Here is a 19356-nt window from a genome sequence, read left to right as displayed (position 1 = left end):
ACTCTTTAAGTAGTTCCCTGAAAACATCTATTAATAATTTTGGACAAATAGTACAACCAAAGTGAAAAATGGCAGATATGTGGTTAATTTAATTAAATGGCTACCTGCATTGATCCAGTAAAGAGATGCATATATAACTAGAACAAAAGAGTGCCCCACTCTGTTCACATAATCCAAGCAACCACCCCACCTAAATTTAATGTTCAGCCCCTTATAAGCATTAAGGCCTCTGGTGGTTAAACAGCCTTCTTTGCCATGCTGGCATCCAATTTGTATTTTTCTCCCAGACATAGCCAACATTCCACAGCACAGAAATTTCTCTTTTTTTAAATATTACTTTCTACTACTTATTCTATTCTGCTACAATAAAACAAAAAATCTACATTGCAAACTGTGGGTAATACTTTGCAGTGTCTATTCCCAGGATAACTTTTTTGTTGTTATAATAAAAAATTGATTTATTCAAAATTAAGAAATAAAAATTCTAATTCTAATGCTCACTTCACTTTTTTTTTTAACATCTTTAATGGAGTATAATTGCTCTACATTGTTGTGTTAGTTGCTGTTGTATAACAAAGTGAATCAGCTATACATATACATATATCCCCATATCCCCTCCCTCTTGCATCTCCCTCCCACCCTCCCTATCCCACCCCTCTAGGTGGTCACAAAGCACTGAGCTGATCTCCCTGTGCTATGTGGCTGCTTCCCACTAGCTAGCTATTTTACATTTGGTAGTGCATATATGTCAATTCCACTTTCTCACTTTGTCCCAGCTTACCCTTCCCCCTCCCCGTGTCCTCAAGTCCATTCTCTACCTCTGCATCTTTATTCCCAGGATAACTTTTTAAACTATGTTGTGGCTCGCGATTGTGCCGATACTCATTCAACAAACAAAACTTACACCTCAATAAACAGCAAATCTGCATTTTAGATGAGAAAAGGATATGCAGTAAAAAGCACAGTTTCTAAAAAACAAGAAAAAAAGAAAAGAGAAGCCTGCAGTGCAAATTGGAGAATGGGATTTTGCCCCCTATTCCAGAGGATTGCTTCTGTCACCAAGTTTTCTCTCATTTCCATGAATTGCTTTTTCTATTAAGATCTGCTGGGGAAATAGAAGCAAAGGGTTGAGCAGAACTTGCTGGAGATGACAGATGGCTCCTCTTTAATGACTTGTAAAAGTGGCATCCCAAGTTTTATTTTATGGAACTCAGAAGGAAAATGCTAAGCAATGCTATAGATTTTTATCTAACATGCCCATTTTGCTTATTTGTGGAAATATTCTCATTTGACAATTATGATTATTGACACATTTCTAAGGAGCATGTCTATTTATCTTGAAAATATTAGGCAAATGCAAATCTAAGTTCTTTTCTACTTTCTAAATTATTATTAAGAATTAATATCCTTAAAATGAAGCTTCCGGTCAATATAAGAGAAAATTTGCAACTATGTGGACTAGTTGTAGCATGCAGGGGAGTTTTCTTCAGCTAAAGCAATTTTCCATTAAAAATAAAAACCTTAAGTTTGCTACTCTATGGCAGGTATTGCATGAAACATTTCTTACAAAAACTAAACAGTGGTTAAATTAAACCTCAGTGAAGTTACAAGTTAAAACAAAACAAATCAAAACAAAAAACCTGTTCATCCCCTCTGCAGATAACATCACTTTTTTTTTTTTTTGCGGTATGCAGGCCTCTCACTGTTGTGGCCTCTCCTGTTGCGGAGCTCCGGACGCGCAGGCCCAGCGGCCATGGCTTACGGGCCCAGCCACTCCGCGGCATGTGGGATCTTCCTGGACCGGAGCACGAACCCGCGTCCCCTGCATCGGCAGGTGGACTCGCAACCACTGCGCCACCAGGGAAGCCCCATCACTTTTTTTTTAAATGATACACATTTATTGCAAAAAAAAAAAAAAAATCACCAAAAAGTCCAATATTAACCATAGTCAAAATTCTGGTGATTAATTTTTTCCCAGCTTGTCATTTATCCCTTTAATCTTATTTATGGTGAGTTTTGGTCATTAGATACTTTTGATTGTTAAGCAATCAGATATTCTTTTATGGTTTCTGGTCCACATGAAATGTCACAAAAGTATCCACATATTCATTATTCTAAAATTTTAAAACTTTCTATTTAGAGTCCATGTGCTTTTAATGGAATGCTTCTATAAGAAGCTTCATTGTCATGAAAATCGCATGCTTGGTAAATATTTTATTTATTTTTAAATTAGATGGCACTATTCCAATGTAAGAAAAAAAATTGTTACCCTATTTGTTTGAATATATTTTAGATAAGTTGTTTATTAAAAATATTATTGTATTTGAAAACACAACTCATATTCTGCTTTTCTTTTTATGTCCTATGTATTTAATTGTACACTGTACAGCTTAAATAACAAGGTGGTCAAATTTTAAGATAAGAACCCTCAGCTTTCACTTCTTCATATGCTGTTACATACAATTTTTCTTCCTCAAATAAGCCAAAAAATAAATATCTTCTCTGATATGTATTATCTCTTTATCCTTCTTGTACTTAATGTAGAATTTAAGATTTTACAATCTTAAAACAATTTAAAATGTACAATTATTTTATTCTTCCTAGACTTCATAGAAATCATAAGATCATAGAATCAGTCAAAATCAAACATTTTAAGAAGCTTCTGTATCAGATTTTTAGTTACAAGAACTAAACAGCTGCAATTGTATTTTCTTATCCGACTGAACCTCTAAACTTTTTTACATCACTTGAAAAGTTTAGTGTTATATTTTAAATTGATCTAACTCTCTGCAGCCTGTTTTGTCTGAGACAAAGACCAGGAGACTTTCTTTTCCTGTATCTTTAAACTAGTACATAACTTCTGTTTAAGGGCCTAGTGACAACTGTAATGGATAATTTACAACCTACAGGGCTTCTGGATTAAATAACAGAGGTTCTGTAAACCAACAGGCTTCAGACTTCGTGAAAGCACCAGTAATTTGTTTATTGCCCTTTCTCAGTTCCTCAATTACAATTGATCTCTGCTAAACAGTCTCGTGCTGCTAATTGTTGAGAAAGGGGGAAATAACTTAATCTTTATAGGCATCTCGTAGCCTAATGTTAGTCCTTATAATTCAGTGCCATAATTGCACCAAAGCACAGATAAATGGAATCCATACACCTAACTGTAGCCAAGGACTTTTGAAATTAATTTATAAACAACCAAAGTTGAAGAAGCTGTGTTTGGAACAGAAGAAATGGTGACTGATTGTGTCTCATATTGAGCCAATGACAGACAAACAAGAGCACTTGATTAGAGCTCTTGTCCTGCCAGATCAGTATTTGAATTCTACTGATAGGAGTTTAATCAGGACTTAATCTCCTTATCTTGTCTAGGGTGTTGACCAACTTTAAGTACTTAACATAATACAGAACCCCTACAGGCATTTCCACTTCAAAGCCTGAAGTGAAGTGGTTAGGTGTCTCCCTAATCTTATTTTTTTCCCATTAATAGTGTTGAAAAGAAATACTTATCAACTAAGTATATCCTAAGTTAGTCTGTTTAACTTCTGAATTGTTTTAGAAAGGTTTGACTTATTCATTCTAATCCTTCATTTTCTTGACCCACCACGTTAGAGATTGAAAAATACTGTACACATACGTGTGTGAAAAGCATGTCCTAATTTACACTGTTTAACTTTTGAATTATTTATTTTAGAAAGGTTTGACTAACTTATCTAAACCTTTATTTTCTTGACCTAAGAAAAAATATTAAACATTAAATATATATCCACACATATATATATACATTAAATATCTATCTACACATACATATATATGTTTGTACAGTATGTGCTTTAAATTCTAGCTTCTCCCTTTAATACAGTATATCACTTGAATGTCCAGTTGAACAAGTAGTACATTAAAACACAAAGCAAAATCACCCTTCAAATCTTTTCAATGTTATGCATTACAGGTAAAGTTCAATGACAACTTTTGTAGATCACTCCCTGGACTTAGTATTCCACTTTTTCACATTAAAGTTTGTCCTTTAATCCTTACTGCAGCCCAATGAGAAAGAGCAGGTATGTTTACTCTCTATTTGCAGTAAGTTAAAACTGTTTATTTCACTATAGCATATCCTCCTAAGGATACATTAATCGTTAATCCTTTTTTTGCCAAAATGTAAATATTTGTCACATGAATTGTTTTCATGTCTCCACAACAGATTGAAATTACTTTTAAAAAAATTGAAGTAAAATTAACAAAATTGATAACCAAAATAATTAAAACTTCATAAACCAGATACTATTTATCTAGAAATGAGGACTTCTACATTTGGTATTTAATATACTCTTAGTATTTTAATTATTCCAAATGTTCAATAGTCTACTTAATTTTATGGTAGCATATATCCAAAACAGTGGATATATGCTACCATATACCCTCTATTTTGTCTAATGTACTTTAACTGGAAGATATTAATCTCAGAGATGAAAGATATTTTACTATTAAGAAAGATCAGTAAATTCAAATGTTCAACTCAGTTCAAGTTAATCCTTCATTAATTATTTAGAAGCAAATAGAAAATTTTTCTCACTTTATTATTTCTTCAATTATTCATTATTTACATTTTGCTCAACTCAAAATACTATACTTTGGAGCTTTATTTTTACTTTGTCCTCTCTGAAATAAGTTTACCCATTCTTAGTTTTAAATATAGCCATAACATTAAGTCAAACGCTAAATATTCAACCATCCATGATACAACTAAATGAGATTGACTTTAGTGGGATATTCCCATCTAAAAGAGAGGCTGGAGAACAACTATACAGATAAAAGATAAAGTAGGTAAAAGCATTATAAATGTTGCCTCAATTTTCATAGAAGGATTTTCAGCAATTTTACTTTTTGAGAATTTCTATAAACATTACTTTATGGTATTTCACTCAACTCAGGTTATCTGTGATAAATGCCCCTGTACTGACATGTATATAAAATTTTCAGAGATTTAAATAGATTATAAATAAATCTAACCCTTTATAAAAGATGTATATTAATGATATTTTAAAGTATATTTTAATAATGTATTTTAAACAAATATGTAACAGAAAACTTGATTTATGTAAATAACGGTCTAATCTTGGAACTGCTGATAGGATTCATTAAGTTTAAATTTGGAAAGATCATGTATCTCAAAAGATGTGTAATATTGAGCTAAATAACAATGTTAGCTAAGTAGCACTGAGGCATAAACAGGGAAAAGTAAAATAAAAGCCTATTATTTCTTGACTATGTATTCGTCCTAAAGTAACTCAGGTACTTCCATTTTATTTGAATATTGCTTTTTGTTTCCTCAATTAAGTAGTGCTTAAAAACCACAACTTCAGTCAATCAGTAAACAGGATCATTACTTCTAAGTGTTTCAGATTCTAAATCAAGGGTTTCATTTAATTTTCCTATCAGAATAATGCATATAGATGAGGATGTCAAATTGCAAATAACCTGTATTAGAATAGGGTTTACAGTGCTTATGGTAAGTAATCAACATTATTGACTTAGCTTAGGGATTTAAAATGCTGAAAAACACTAACAGAATAAATTGATTGGAAGAATAGAGAAGTACATCACTGTGTTAAAGATTTGAAATGAAAGTAAAACACATTATATGATTTTGTAATTTAAAAGTACATGTGCATATATAGATATGCACGTAGATGGATAATGTGGCATTATTGATTTAAATTCCTTATTGGGATTAAAGGAAGAATGCTTAGTTTCGTTTCAATGGTAATGTTGGCATTCATTATCAATATGATAAAATACAAATTGGTGGCTATGTAATTCAGATTTAATGCCCCTGCTGAACTTCTTTCCATTAGTAGCTAATGGCTATCCTGTTTACCTTCTATGACTCCAAATGCTCATTCCATCTTCTTTTCTGTGATCATCATGGTTGTACAGGAAATGATTTTGCTAAAAATGAAAATATCCTGCTTTATTTAAAAAATGATAGAACTTGCATCTGTAAACATTACTTTAATCTATGACTTCCATGATGTGTCAGCATTCTCAAAAGGAATCTTGTTCAGAGTTTATAAAATGGAAGTGAAACATTTTATAACTTAGAATAGTTAGTAAGAAAAAGGCTTGTTGAAATTACTAAAGTGAAACATTTTACTCTCAGAATAGTTTATATTTTTCAACATATATACATAAAGTGAGCATTTCTTGTCCATTATTAAAAATCTTTTTATCATGATAAACAAATCTATCCATTGAATTGCTTTTCTCTATTCTATGTAGCAACAGTTTATTTTTAGGATGGCTTTCAACTACTAAGTTGGATTTATTTTAGAGAAAGAGGAGTACAAAAACTCCTATTAATTTATTTTAATTAAGCCCATTACAATAATACCTGGGGAGAAAACAATTAAACATTGAATAAGAAACAATAAAAAATTAAGATATTTCCTCTTTGCAGTTGAGTTCCCTTAGTCATCTCTTTTTCTCAAAATAAACCCTTTAAGTCTCACAGATTTTTCAGTGAAACAGCATAATTTTAAATGAGGTTATAATACTACTTCTTAATATTATTGCACATCTACTGTATATCAGACAGTGTTCTTAGTACTTAATGTACTTGCATAATTCTCCCAAACTTGAGGTATAATATAAAGAAATAAACCAACTTAAAAATGGGCAAAGGATCTGAATAAACATTTCTTCAAGGATATACAAGCGGCCAATAGGCACACAAAATAAGTTCAAGATATTAACTATCAGGGAAATGCAGATTAAAACCATAGCAAGATACCACTTCACATCATTATTACCACTATAATCAAAAAGACAGGTAATAGAAAGTGTTGGCAAGAATGTTTAGGAATTGAAACCCACATACACTGCTATTAGGAATGCAAAATGGTGCAACTCCTTTGGAAAACTGTTTGGCATTTCCTTAAAAGATAAAAAACAGAGTTACTGTAAGGTCCAACAATTAAACTCCTAGTCATATACCCAAGAGAAGTAAGGACCCATGTTTACACAAAAACTTACACAGATGTTCACAAATAGCCAAGAAATGGAAACAACCCAAATTTCTCTCAACTGATGAATGAGTAAATAAAACATAGTATATACATTCAATGGAATATTATTTGACAATAAAAAGGAATTATCCGATGTTACATGCTACAGCATGGATGAAACTTGTATACATTATGCTAAGTGAAGGAAGCTAGACACAAAGAATGACATATTGCATGATTTCATTTATGTGAAATACACAGAACAGGCAAATCTATTAAAACAGTAGAGTTGTGGTTGCCTAAGGTTGACAAGTTTTGGGGAATGGACAGAGACTGCTAATGGGTATGGGATTTCTTTTTGAGGTGATGAAAATGTTCTAAAATTGATTGTGGTATTGGTTGCACAACTCTATGAAGATATTTAAAGACTATTGACTTCTACCCTTTTTTTTTCTGGCCACCGCATGCAGGATCTTAGTTCCCCAACCAGGGATCGAACCCACACCCCCTGTGCTGGGAGCGTGATGTCTTAACCACTGGACCACCAGGGAAGCCCCTGACTTGTACACTTTAAATGGGCAAGTTGTATGGTATGTGAATAATATCTCAGTAAAGCTGTTTCGTGCGTTTATTTTTTTCTCTTCTCCCTTGCCCCAAAAGACAGCAAGAAAGGTATAGAGAAGTTTAACAACTTAACCAAAGTGACAGTGAGAGGTGATCCTGAACTTAAACCATGAAATCTGGCTCCAAAGTGCATGCATACACCCACTAAGCTTACTGACTCTGCTGATGCAAGTTTTGCTCTTCAATGTGAAGACTTATTTCATTGAATCAAATATTTTGTTTAAAAAGCCACTCCCGGGCTTCCCTGGTGGTGCAGTGGTTGGGAGTCTGCCTGACGACGCAGGGGACACGGGTTCGTGCCCCGGTCCGGGAAGATCCCACATGCCGCGGAGCAGCTGTGCCCGTGAGCCATGGCGGCTGAGCTTGCGCGTCCGGAGCCTGTGCTCCGCAACGGGAGAGGCCACAGCAGTGAGAGGCCCGCGTACCGGAAAAAAAAAAAAAAAAAAAAAAGCCACTCCGCAACCAAGCTCCAAATGAAAGTGTTTTGTGTTAACATAGATGGTAGTTCTTTCTATAATAAAAAATGACATATGGTGAATAACAAGGTTGACTAAGTCATTTCAAGGAATTATATGGTTAATTCTGAATGTTTAGATTCTTAATAAATTAGGACAACCTGCAAAGACTGTTGCTAACAACAAAAAACAAATTCTCCACAGATACTTAGAGATTTTATTACTTTAACCCCCAAGAATTTTAGTTATTATCCAATCATGTTTCTTAGTCTAGAAAAAAAAGTCACATGTCAAAACATATTTGTGCTTTTTGTTTGTTTTAATAGATCTTTATTGGAGTATAATTGCTTCACAATACCGTGTTAGTTTCTGTTGCATAACAAAGCAAATCAGCCATATACATACACATGTCCCAATATCCCCTCCCTCTCGAGCCTCCCTCCCATCCTCTCTATCCCACCCCTCTAGGTCATCACAAAACACAGAGCAGATCTCCCTGTGCTATGCTGCTGCTTCCCACCAGCCAACTATTTTACATCTGGTAGTGTGTATATGTCGATGCTACTCTCACTTCATCCCAACTTCAACCTCCCACCCCGTGTCATCAAGTCCATTCTCTATGTCTACCTCTTTATTCCTGTCCTGCAACTAGGTTCATCAGTACCATTTTCTTTTTTTTGGATTCCATATATATGTGTTAGCATATGGTATTTGTTATTCTCTTTCTGACTTACTTCACTTTGTGTGACAGACTCTAGGTCCATCCACCTCATTACAAATAACTCAATTTCGTTTCTTTTTATGGCTGAGTAATATCCCATTGTATGTATATACCACATCTTCTTTATCCATTCCTCTGTCGATGGACATCTAGGTTGCTTCTATGTCCTGGCTATTGTAAATAGAGCTGCAATGAACATTGTGGTACATGTCTCTTTTTGAAATATGGTTTTCTCAGGGTATATGCCCAGTAGTGGGATTGCTGGGTCCTATGGTAGCTCTATTTTTAGTTTTTAAGGAACCTCCATACTGTTTTCCATAGTGGTTGTATCAATTTACATTCTCACCAACAGTATAGGAGAGTTCCCTTTTCACCACACCCTTTCCAGCATTTATTGTTTCAAGCTTTTTTGATAATGGGCATTCTGACCAGCATGAGGTGACACCTTATTGCAGTTTTGATTTGCATTTCTCTAATAATTAGTGATGTTGAGAAGCTTTTCACGTGTCTCTTGGCCATCTGTATGTCTTCCTTGGTGAAATGTCTATTTAGGTCTTCTGCCCATTTTTTAACTGGATTTTTTTTTTTTTGATATTGAGTTCCATGAGCTATTTGTATATTTTGGAGATTAATCCTTTGTCAGTTGTTCATTTGCAAATATTTTCTCCCATTCTGAGGGTTGTATTTTTGTCTTGTTTATGGTTTCCTTTGCTGTGCAAAAGCTTTTAAGTTTCACTAGGTTCCATTTGTTTATTTTTGTTTTTATTTCCATTTCTCTAGGAGGTGGGTTAAAAAAGATCTTGCTGCGGTTTATGTCAGTGTGTTTTTCCTATGTTTTCCTCTAAAAGTTTCATACTGTCTGGCCTTACATTTAAGTGTTTAATCCATGTTGAGCTTACGTTTTTGTATGGTGTTAAGGAGTGTTCTAATTTCATTCTTTTACATGTAGCTGTCCAGTTTTCCCAGCACCACTTCTTAAAGAGGCAGTCTTTTCTCCATTGTATGTTCTTGCCTCCTTTGTCATAAATTAGGTGCCCATATGTGTATGGGTTTATCTCTGGGCATTCTATCCTGTACCATTAATCTATATTTCTGTTTTTGTGCCAGTACCATACTGTCTTGATTACTGTAGCTTTGTAATATAGTCTGGAGCCAGGCAGCCTGATTCCTCCAGCTCCGCTTTTCTTTCTCAAGATTGCTTTTGCTATTCGGGGTCTTTTGTGTTTCCATACGAATTGTAAGATTTTTTTTGTTCTAATTCTGTGAAGAATGCCATTGGTAGTTTGATAGGGATTGCACTGAATCTGTAGATTGCTTTGGTCAGTATAGCCATTTTCACAATATTGATTCTTCCAATCCAAAAACGTGGTATATTTCTCCATCTGTTTATGCCATCTCTGATTTCTTTCACCAGTGTTTTATAGTTTTCTGAGTACAAGCCTTTAGCCTCCTTAGGTAGCTTTATTCCTAGATATTTTATTCTTTTTGTTGTAGTGGTAAATGGGAGTGTTTCCTTAATTTCTCTTTCTGATATTTTGTCATTACTGTATAGGAATACCAGAGATTTCTGTGCATTAATTTTGTATTCTGCAACATTACCAAATTCATTGATTAGTTCTAGTAGTTTTCTGGTGGCATCTTTAGGATTTTCTATGTATAGTACCATGTCATTGGCAAAGAGTGACAGTTTTACTTCTTCTTTTCCAGTTTGTATTCCTTTTATTTCTTTTTCTTCCCTGATTGCTGTGGCTAGGACTTCCAAAACTATGTTGAATAAGAGGGTTGAGAGTGGACATCCTTATCTTGTTCCTGATCCTAATGGAAATGCTTTCAGTTTTTCACCATTGAGTATGATGTTTGCTGTGGGATTGTCATATATGGCCTTTATTATGTTGAGGTAGGTTCCCTCTATGCCCATTTTCTGAAGAGTTTTTCTCATAAATTGGTATTGAATTTTGTCATAATCTTTTTCTGTTTCTACTGAGATGATCATTTGGTTTTTATTCCTTAATTTGTTAATGTGGTGTATCACATTGATCGATTCGCATATATTGAAGAATCTTGCATCCCTGGGATAAATCCCACTTGATCGTGGTGTATGATCCTTTTAATGTGCTGTTGGATTCTGTTTGCTAGTCTTCTTTTCAGGATTTTTGCATGTATATTCATCAGTGATATTGTTCTATAATTATCTGTTTTTGTTTTATCTTTTTCTGGTTTTGGTATCAGGGTGATGGTGGCTTCATCATGAATGAATTTGGGAGTGTTTCTCCTTCTGCAATTTTTTGGAAGAGTTTGAGAAGGATTGGTGTTAGCTCTTCTCTAAATGTTTGGTAGAATTCGCCTGTGAAGCCATCTGGTCCTGGACTTTTGTTTGTTGGAAGATTTTTAATTATGGCTTCAATTTCATTCCTTTGATAGGTCTGTTTATATTTTCTAATTCTTCCTGGTTCAGTCCTGGAAAATTGTATCTTTCCAAGAATGTGTCCATTTCTTCATGGTTGTCCATTTTATTGGCATATAGCTGTTTGTAGTAGTCTCTTATAATCCTTTGTATTTCTGCAGTGTCAGTTGTGATTTCTCCTTTTCATTTCTAATTTTATTGATTTGCGTCCTCTCCCTTTTCTTCTTGATGAGTGTGGCTAAGGGTTTATCCATTTTGTTTATCTTCTCAAAGAACCAGCTTTTAGTTTTATTGATCTTTGCTATTGTTTTCTTTGTTTCTATTTCATTTATTTCTGCTCTGATCTTTATGATTGCTTTCCTTCTACTAACTTTGGATTTTCTTTGTTCTTCTTTCTCTAGTTGTTTTAAGTGTATGGTTAGATTGTTCCTTTGAGATTTTTCTTGTTTCTTGAGGTGAGATTTAATTGCTATAAACTTCCCTCTTAGAACTGCTTTTGCTGCATCCCATAGGTTTAGGGTTGTCATGTTTTCGATGTCATTTGTTTCCAGGTATTCTTTTATTTCTTCTTTGATTTCTTCAGTGATCTCTTGGTTATTTAGTAGCACACTGTTTAGCCTCCATATATTTGTGTTTTTTACAGGTTTTTTCCTGTAATTGATTTCCAATCTCATAGCATTGTGGTCAGAAAATATGCTTGATGCATTTTCAATTTTCTTAAATTTTCCGAGACTTGATTTGTGACTCAAGATGGGATCTATCCTGGAGAATGTTCCATGTGCACTTGAGAAGAAAGTGTATTCTGCCAATTTTGGGTGGAATGTTCTATAAATATCAATTAGATCTATCTGGTCTATTGTGTCATTTAAAGCTTGTGTTTCCTTATTTATTTTCTGTTTGGATGATCTGTCCATTGGTGTAAGTGGGGTGTTAAAGTCCCCTGCTATTTTTGTGTTACTGTTGATTTCTCCTTTCATGGTTGTCAGCATTTGCCGTATGTATTGAGGTGCTCCTATGTTGGGTGCATAAACATTTATCATTGTATATCTTCTTCTTGGACTGATCCTTTGATCATTATGTAGTGTCCCTCCTTATCTCTTGTAACAGTCTTTATTTTAAAGCCTATTTTACCTGATACAAGTATTGCTACTCCAGCTTTCTTTTGACTTCCATTTGCATGGAATATCTTTTTCCATCCCCTCACTTTCAGTCTGTATGTGTCCCTAGGTCTGAAGTGGATCTCTTGTAGACAGCACATATATGGGTCTCGTTTTTGTATCCATTCAGCCAGTCTGTGTCTTTTAGTTGGGGCATTTAATCCATTTACATTCACGGTTATTATCGATATGTATGTTCCTATTACCATTTTCTTAATTGTTTTGGGTTTGTTTTTGTGGGTCTTTTTCTTGTGTTTACCCACTTAGAGAAGTTTCTTTAGCATTTGTTGTAAAGCTGGTTTGGTGGTGCTGAACTCTCTTAGCTTTTGTCTGTCTGAAAAGCTTTTGACTTCTCCATCGAATCTGAATGAGATCCTTGCTGGATAGAGTAATCTTCGTTGTAGGTTTTTCTCTTTCATCACTTTAAGTATATCCTGCCACTCCCTTCTGGCCTGCAGAGTTTCCACTGAAAACTCAGCTGAAAACCTTATGGGGATTCTTTTGTATGCTACGTTTTTGTTTTTCCCTTGCTGCTTTGAATATTTTTTCTTTGAATTGAATTTTTGTTAGTTTGATTAATATGTGTCTTGGTGTTTTTTTCCTAGGGTTTATCCTGTATGGGACTCTCTGTTCTTCCTGGACTTGGGTGACTATTTCCTTTCCTATATTAGGGAAGTTTTAGACTATAATCTCTTCAAATATTTTCTCAGACCCTTTATTTCTCTCTTCTTCAGGGACCCCTATAATTCGAATGTTGGTGTGTTTAGTGTTGTCCTAGAGGTCTCTGAGATTGTATTCAATTCTTTTCATTCTTTTTTTTTATTCTGCTCCTCAGAAGTTATTTCCACCATTTTGTCTTCCAGCTCACTTATTCATTCTTCTGCCTCCGTTATTCTGTTATTGATTCCTTCTAGTGTATTTTTCATTTCAGTTATTGTGTTGTTCATCTCTGTTTGTTTGTTCTTTAGTTCTTCTAGATCTTTGTTAAACATTTCTTGTCTTTTCTCAATCCATGCTTCCATTCTATTTCTGAGATTCTGGATCATCTTTACTATCATTAGTCTGAATTCTTTTTCAGGTAGATTGCCTATTTCCTCTTCATTTATTTAGTCTTGTGGGTTTTTACCTTCCTCCTTCATCTGTGACATATTTTTCTGCTGTCTCATTGCTTTTCTTTATGAGTCGGATTGTGTTCCTGTTTTATTCGTTCAGCCTGAGGCTTCCAACACTGGAGTTTGTAGGTTATTGGGTAGAGCTGGGTCTTGGTGCTGAGATGAGAAAGTCTGTGAGACCTCACTCCAATGAATATTCCCTGGGGTCTGAGGTTCTCTGTTAGTCCAGTGGTTCAGACTCAGAGCTCCCACCACAGGAGCTTATGCCCAACCCCATGCTCTCAAATCAAGGTCCCACAAGCCGCGTGGGGTGACAAAAAAAAAAAAGAGATAGAGAGAGAGAATAATAACGAAGTAAAAAATAAAGTTAGATTAGGAAACAAACTGATATGTTAGAAAGAATGTAAAAAAAAAAAGATGAATCAACAACTGGAAGGTACATCAGTATCAAAATAGTAAAAAAGAGAAGGGAAAAGAAAAAAAAAAAAAGGAGGCGGGGAAAGTTCTTGGCTGTGGAGAGCAGAGCCTAAGCAAGGGTGAGGTTTGGGTGGTGGGAGGGGCCAATGCTCAGGACGCACAGGGCTGGAAAACGCCCTGGGGTTTGTGGGGGTGTGGCTTAGGCTCAAGGAACAGAAGGGGCCCAGGCATGTCCCCCACCCCTTGTCTCAGAGGGCAGGGAACCTCACCTGGGAGCCCAGCAGGCTCCCCATGTCCAAGTGGGCAGGGCAACCGCCCTCTGCTCCTCTCCGGGCCTCCCCAAGGACCCCTCCTGTCCTGATCTCCCTGGCCTCCCTCCTATGCCCCCAAGGACCCATGTGGCCTGCACAGGGATTTGGAGGGCAGGGGATCTGGCCTGGGAGCTCAGTATGCTCCCCGGGCCCAAATGGGTGGGGCAATCGCCCTCCACTCACTCCTCCCAGAGGGTCCCTCACACCTGCTTCTCCTGATCCCTCAGGCCCCCTTCCTATGCCCCCAAGGACCCATGCAGCCTGGATGGGGATTGGAGTGCAGGGTATCGGCCTAGGCGCTCAGCAGGCTCCCTGGGCCCAAGTGGGTGGAGCAAACGTCCTCCACTCCTCTCCTGCTTCTCCCACAGCTGCCTGCCTCTCTTGATCTCCCCAGCCTCCCTCCTATGCCCCCAGAACACACACAGCCTGGATGGGGCTTGGGATGGCAGAGAACCAGCTTGGGAGCTCACGGGACTCCCCAGCCACAGTGGACCAGGTGATCTCCCTCCACTCCTCTCCTGGTCTTCCCGGAGAGTCCCTCCCACCTGCCTCTTCTGATCTCCCCAGCCTCAGGGGCGCCAGTCTTGTCTGGCCTCCACTTCTCCTCCCCGCTTGGTGCCCCTACATCCTACCAGTTCACTTTGGGGTTCCTCCCATCTCCTTGGGGGTTAGAGTCCCCCACAAGAGGCCGGCAGGTGCCCTAGTTGTGGGGAGATGCTAACTCTGTGTCTTCCCACACCGCCATCTTGACTCCTCCCCAGAACATATGTTTTAACTTCTCCTTTTCACTTATGATTTTGTTGAAGGTGTGTGGAAATTCAGAATGGATTCATAGAACTTTACAGCTAAGGAAACTAAGAGACATGCTCATAAAATCACACAACTGGAAAAACACATGACTCAAAGATGTCCAATAGTTTATAAAGTCACTAGATTCTACAGCGGTTAAAACTAAAGTCATCATTATCAACACCTTCGAAATAATCAGTACTTATTGGAAATATATTATGGGCAGGCAGTGCATTATATATGTCTTATCTCATTTAATCCTCATAGCAACCCTATGTAGTATAGGTACTATTGTTATTTCTATTGTATAAATAAGAAAACTGAAGCTTTGGAAAGTTAAATAACTTGCTCAAATCATAGAGATCCAAGTGGTGGATCTGGGATTTAAACCCAAGCCTTTTTGATGTGTTCTTAAATACCATTATAAGCCTTAATCACAATCAATTCAGCAATCTCATCTTTTTTATTAAAAATAAATATTAGGGTTTTTCCGCAGAGATGGAACTCCCGGCTCGGGGTCTCTTCCCTCCGCCGTCATGGAACTGCCCTGGAGCCCGAGAGGAGGGTGGCCTCACTGAGGCTGCTGGCTCTGGAGGGGCCCCAGTGGCTAAAGCCACGACAGTCATGTGGACGGCGGGCCGGTTGTTTCAACAAGTAACTTAAAGACAAAATGGAAAAACAAGGAGGTGCCTGAGATCATATTGATGTGAAACCAGGGATGGCCACCTTGTGCCAGATACACCAGAAATACGTCTACACGTGGAACAACTCCTACAGAACACCTACTCAACGCTGGCAGAAGACCTCAGACCACCCAAAAGGCAAGAAAGTCCCCACGTACCTGGGTAGGGCAAACAAAAAAAGAATAAACAGAGAAAAAAGAATAGGGACGGGACCTGGACCAGTGGGAGGGAGCTGTAAAGGAGGAAAGGTTTCCACACACTAGGAAGCCCCTTCGCGGGTGGAGACTGTGGTTGGTGGAGACTGTGGCTGGTGGAGGCAGAAAGCTTCGGAGCCGCAGAGGAGAGCACACCAACAGGGGTGCAGAGGACAAAGCGGAGAGATTCCCGCACAGAGGACTGGTGCCAACCTGCACTCACCAGCCCGAGAGGCTTGTCTGCTCACCTGCCGGGGTGAGCAGGGCTGGGAGCTGAGGCTCGGGCTTTGGTCGGAGCATAGGGAGAGGACTGGGGTTGGCAGTGTGAACACAGCCTGCAGGGGGTTAGTGCACCACAGCTAGCCGGGAGGGAGTCCATGTGCTTCTGTGTGAGATTTTGTCTGTATAGCATTGCTTCCACCATTTGTGCTAGGGTTCTATCTGTCCATTTTTTCTGTTTTTTGGTTTTATCTTTAAAAAAATTTATTTTTCTTAATAATTATTTTTTATTTTAATTATTTTATTTTATCTTCTTTCTTTCTTTCTTTCTTTCTCTTTTTCTTTCTTTCTTTCCTTCCCTCCCTCCCTTTCTCTTTCTTTCTTTCCTTCCCTCCCTCCCTTTCTCCTTCTTTCTTTCTTTCCTTCTTTCTTTCTTTCTTTCTTTTTCTTTCTTTCCTTCTTTCCCTCCCTCCCTCCCCTTTCCTTCCTTCCTTCCTTCGCACCTTCCTTCCTTCCTTTCTTCTTTCTATCTATCTTTCTTTCTTTCTTTCCTTCTTTCTTTCACTTTTTCTCCCTTTTATTCTGAGCCATGTGGATGAAAGGCTCTTGGTGCTACAGCCAGGAGTCAGTGCTGCACCTCTGAGGTGGGAGAGCCAACTTCAGGACACTGGTCAACAAGAGACCTCCCAGCTCCACATAATATCAAACGGTGAAAATCTCCCAGAGATCTCCATCTCAACACCAGCACCCAGCTTCACTCAAGATCAGCAAGCTATAGTGCTGGACACCCTATGCCAAACAACTAGCAACACAGGAACACAACCCCACCCATTAGCAGAGAGGCTGCCTAAAATCATAATAAGTCCACAGACACCCCAAACCACACCACCAGATGTGGACCTGCCCACCAGAAAGACAAATCCATCCTTATCCACATGAACACAGGCACTAGTGCCCTACACCAGGAAGCCTACACAACCCACTGAACCAACTTTAGCCACTGGGAACAGACTTGAAAAACAACGGGAACTATGAACCTGCAGGCTGCAAAAAGGAAACCGCAAACACAGTAAGATAAGCAAAATGAGAAGACAGAAAAACACACAGCAGTTGAAGGAGCAAGATAAAAACCCACCAGACCTAACAAATGAAGAGGAAATAGGCAGTCTACCTGAAAAAGAATTCAGAATAATGATAGTAAAGATGAGCCAAAATCTTGGAAATAGAATAGACAAAATGCAAGAAACATTTAACAAGGACCTAGAACAACTAAAGATGAAACAAGCAACGATGAACAACACAATAAATGAAATTAAAAATACTCTAGATGGGATCAATAGCAGAATAATTAAGGCAGAAGAACGGATAAGTGACCTGGAAGACAAAATAGTGGAAATAACTACTGCAGAGCAGAATAAAGAAAAGAAAATGAAAAGAACTGAGGACAGTCTCAGAGACCTCTGGGACAACATTAAATGCACCAACATTCGAATTATAGGGGTTCCAGAAGAAGAAGAGAAAAAGAAAGGGACTGAGAAAATATTTGAAGAGATTATAGTTGAAAACTTCCCTAATATGGGAAAGGAAATAGTTAATCAAGTCCAGGGAGCACAGAGAGTCCCATACAGGATAAATCCAAGGAGAAATACGCCAAGACACATACTAATCAAACCGTCAAAAATTAAATACAAAGAAAACATATTAAAAGCAGCAAGGGAAAAACAACAAATAACACACAAGGGAATCACCATAAGGTTAACAGCTGATATTTCAGCAGAAACTCTGCAAGCCAGAAGGGACTGGCAGGACATATTTACAGTGATGAAGGAGAAAAACCTACAACCAACATTACTCTACCCAGCAAGGATCTCATTCAGACTTGATAGAGAAATTAAAACCTTTACAGACAAGCAAAAGCTGAGAGAGTTCAGCACCACCAAACCAGCTTTAAAACAAATGCTAAAGGAACTTCTCTAGGCAAGAAACACAAGAGAAGGAAAAGACCTACAATAACAACCCCAAAACAATTAAGAAAACGGGAATAGGAACATATATATCGATAATTACCTTAAATGTAAATGGACTAAATGCTCCCACCAAAAGACACAGACTGGCTGAATGGATACAAAAACAAGACCTATATATATATATGCTGTCTACAAGAGACCCACTTCAGACCTAGAGACACACACAGACTGAAAGTAAGGGAATGGAAAAAGATATTCCATGCAAATGGAAATAAAAAGAAAGCTGGAGTAGCGATTCTCCTATCAGACAAAATAGACTTTAAAATAAAGACTATTAGGAGAGACAAAGAAGGACACTACATGATGATCAAGGGATCGATCCAAGAAAAAGATATAACAATTGTAAATATTTATGCACCCAACATAGGCGCACCTCAATACATAAGGCAAATACTAACATCCATAACAGGGGAAATCGACAGTAACACATTCATAGTAGGGGACTTTATCACCCCACTTTCACCATTGGACAGATCATCCAAAATGAAAATAAATAAGGAAACACAAGCTTTAAATGATACATTAAAAAGGATGGACTTAATTGATATTTATTGGACATTACATCCAAAAGCAACAGAATACACATTTTTCTCAAGTACTCATGGAACATTCTCCAGGATAGATCATATCTTGGGTCACAAATCAAGCCTTGGTAAATTTAAGAAAACTGAAATTGTATCAAGTATCTTTTCTGACCACAATGCTATGAGACTAGATATCAATTACAGGAAAATATCTGTAAAACATACAAACACATGGAGGCTAAACAATACACTATTTAATAACAAAGTGATCACTGAAGAAATCAAAGACGAAATAAAAAAATACCTAGAAAAAATGACAGTGGAGACACGATGACCCAAAACCTATGGGATGCAGCAAAAGCAGTTCTAAGACGGAAGTTTATAGCAATACAATCCTACCGTAAGAAACAGGAAACATCTCGAATAAACAACCTAACCTTGCACCTAAGCAATTAGAGAAAGAAGAACAAAAAAACCCCAAAGTTAGCAGAAGGAAAGAAATCATAAAAATCAGATCAGAAATAAATGAAAAAGAAATGAAGGAAACAATAGCAAAGATAAATAAAACAAAAAGGTGGTTCTTTGAGAAGATAAACATAATTGATAAACCATTAGCCAGACTCATCAAGAAAAAAAAGGGAGAAGACTCAAATGAATAGAATTAGAAATGAAAAAGGAGAAGTAACAACTGACACTGCAGAAATACAAA

The sequence above is a fragment of the Orcinus orca genome, chromosome 3 (genome assembly GCF_937001465.1).
Source record: "Orcinus orca chromosome 3, mOrcOrc1.1, whole genome shotgun sequence".
Classification (NCBI taxonomy): Eukaryota; Metazoa; Chordata; class Mammalia; order Artiodactyla; family Delphinidae; genus Orcinus; species Orcinus orca.
This window is presented reverse-complemented; position numbering follows the sequence as displayed.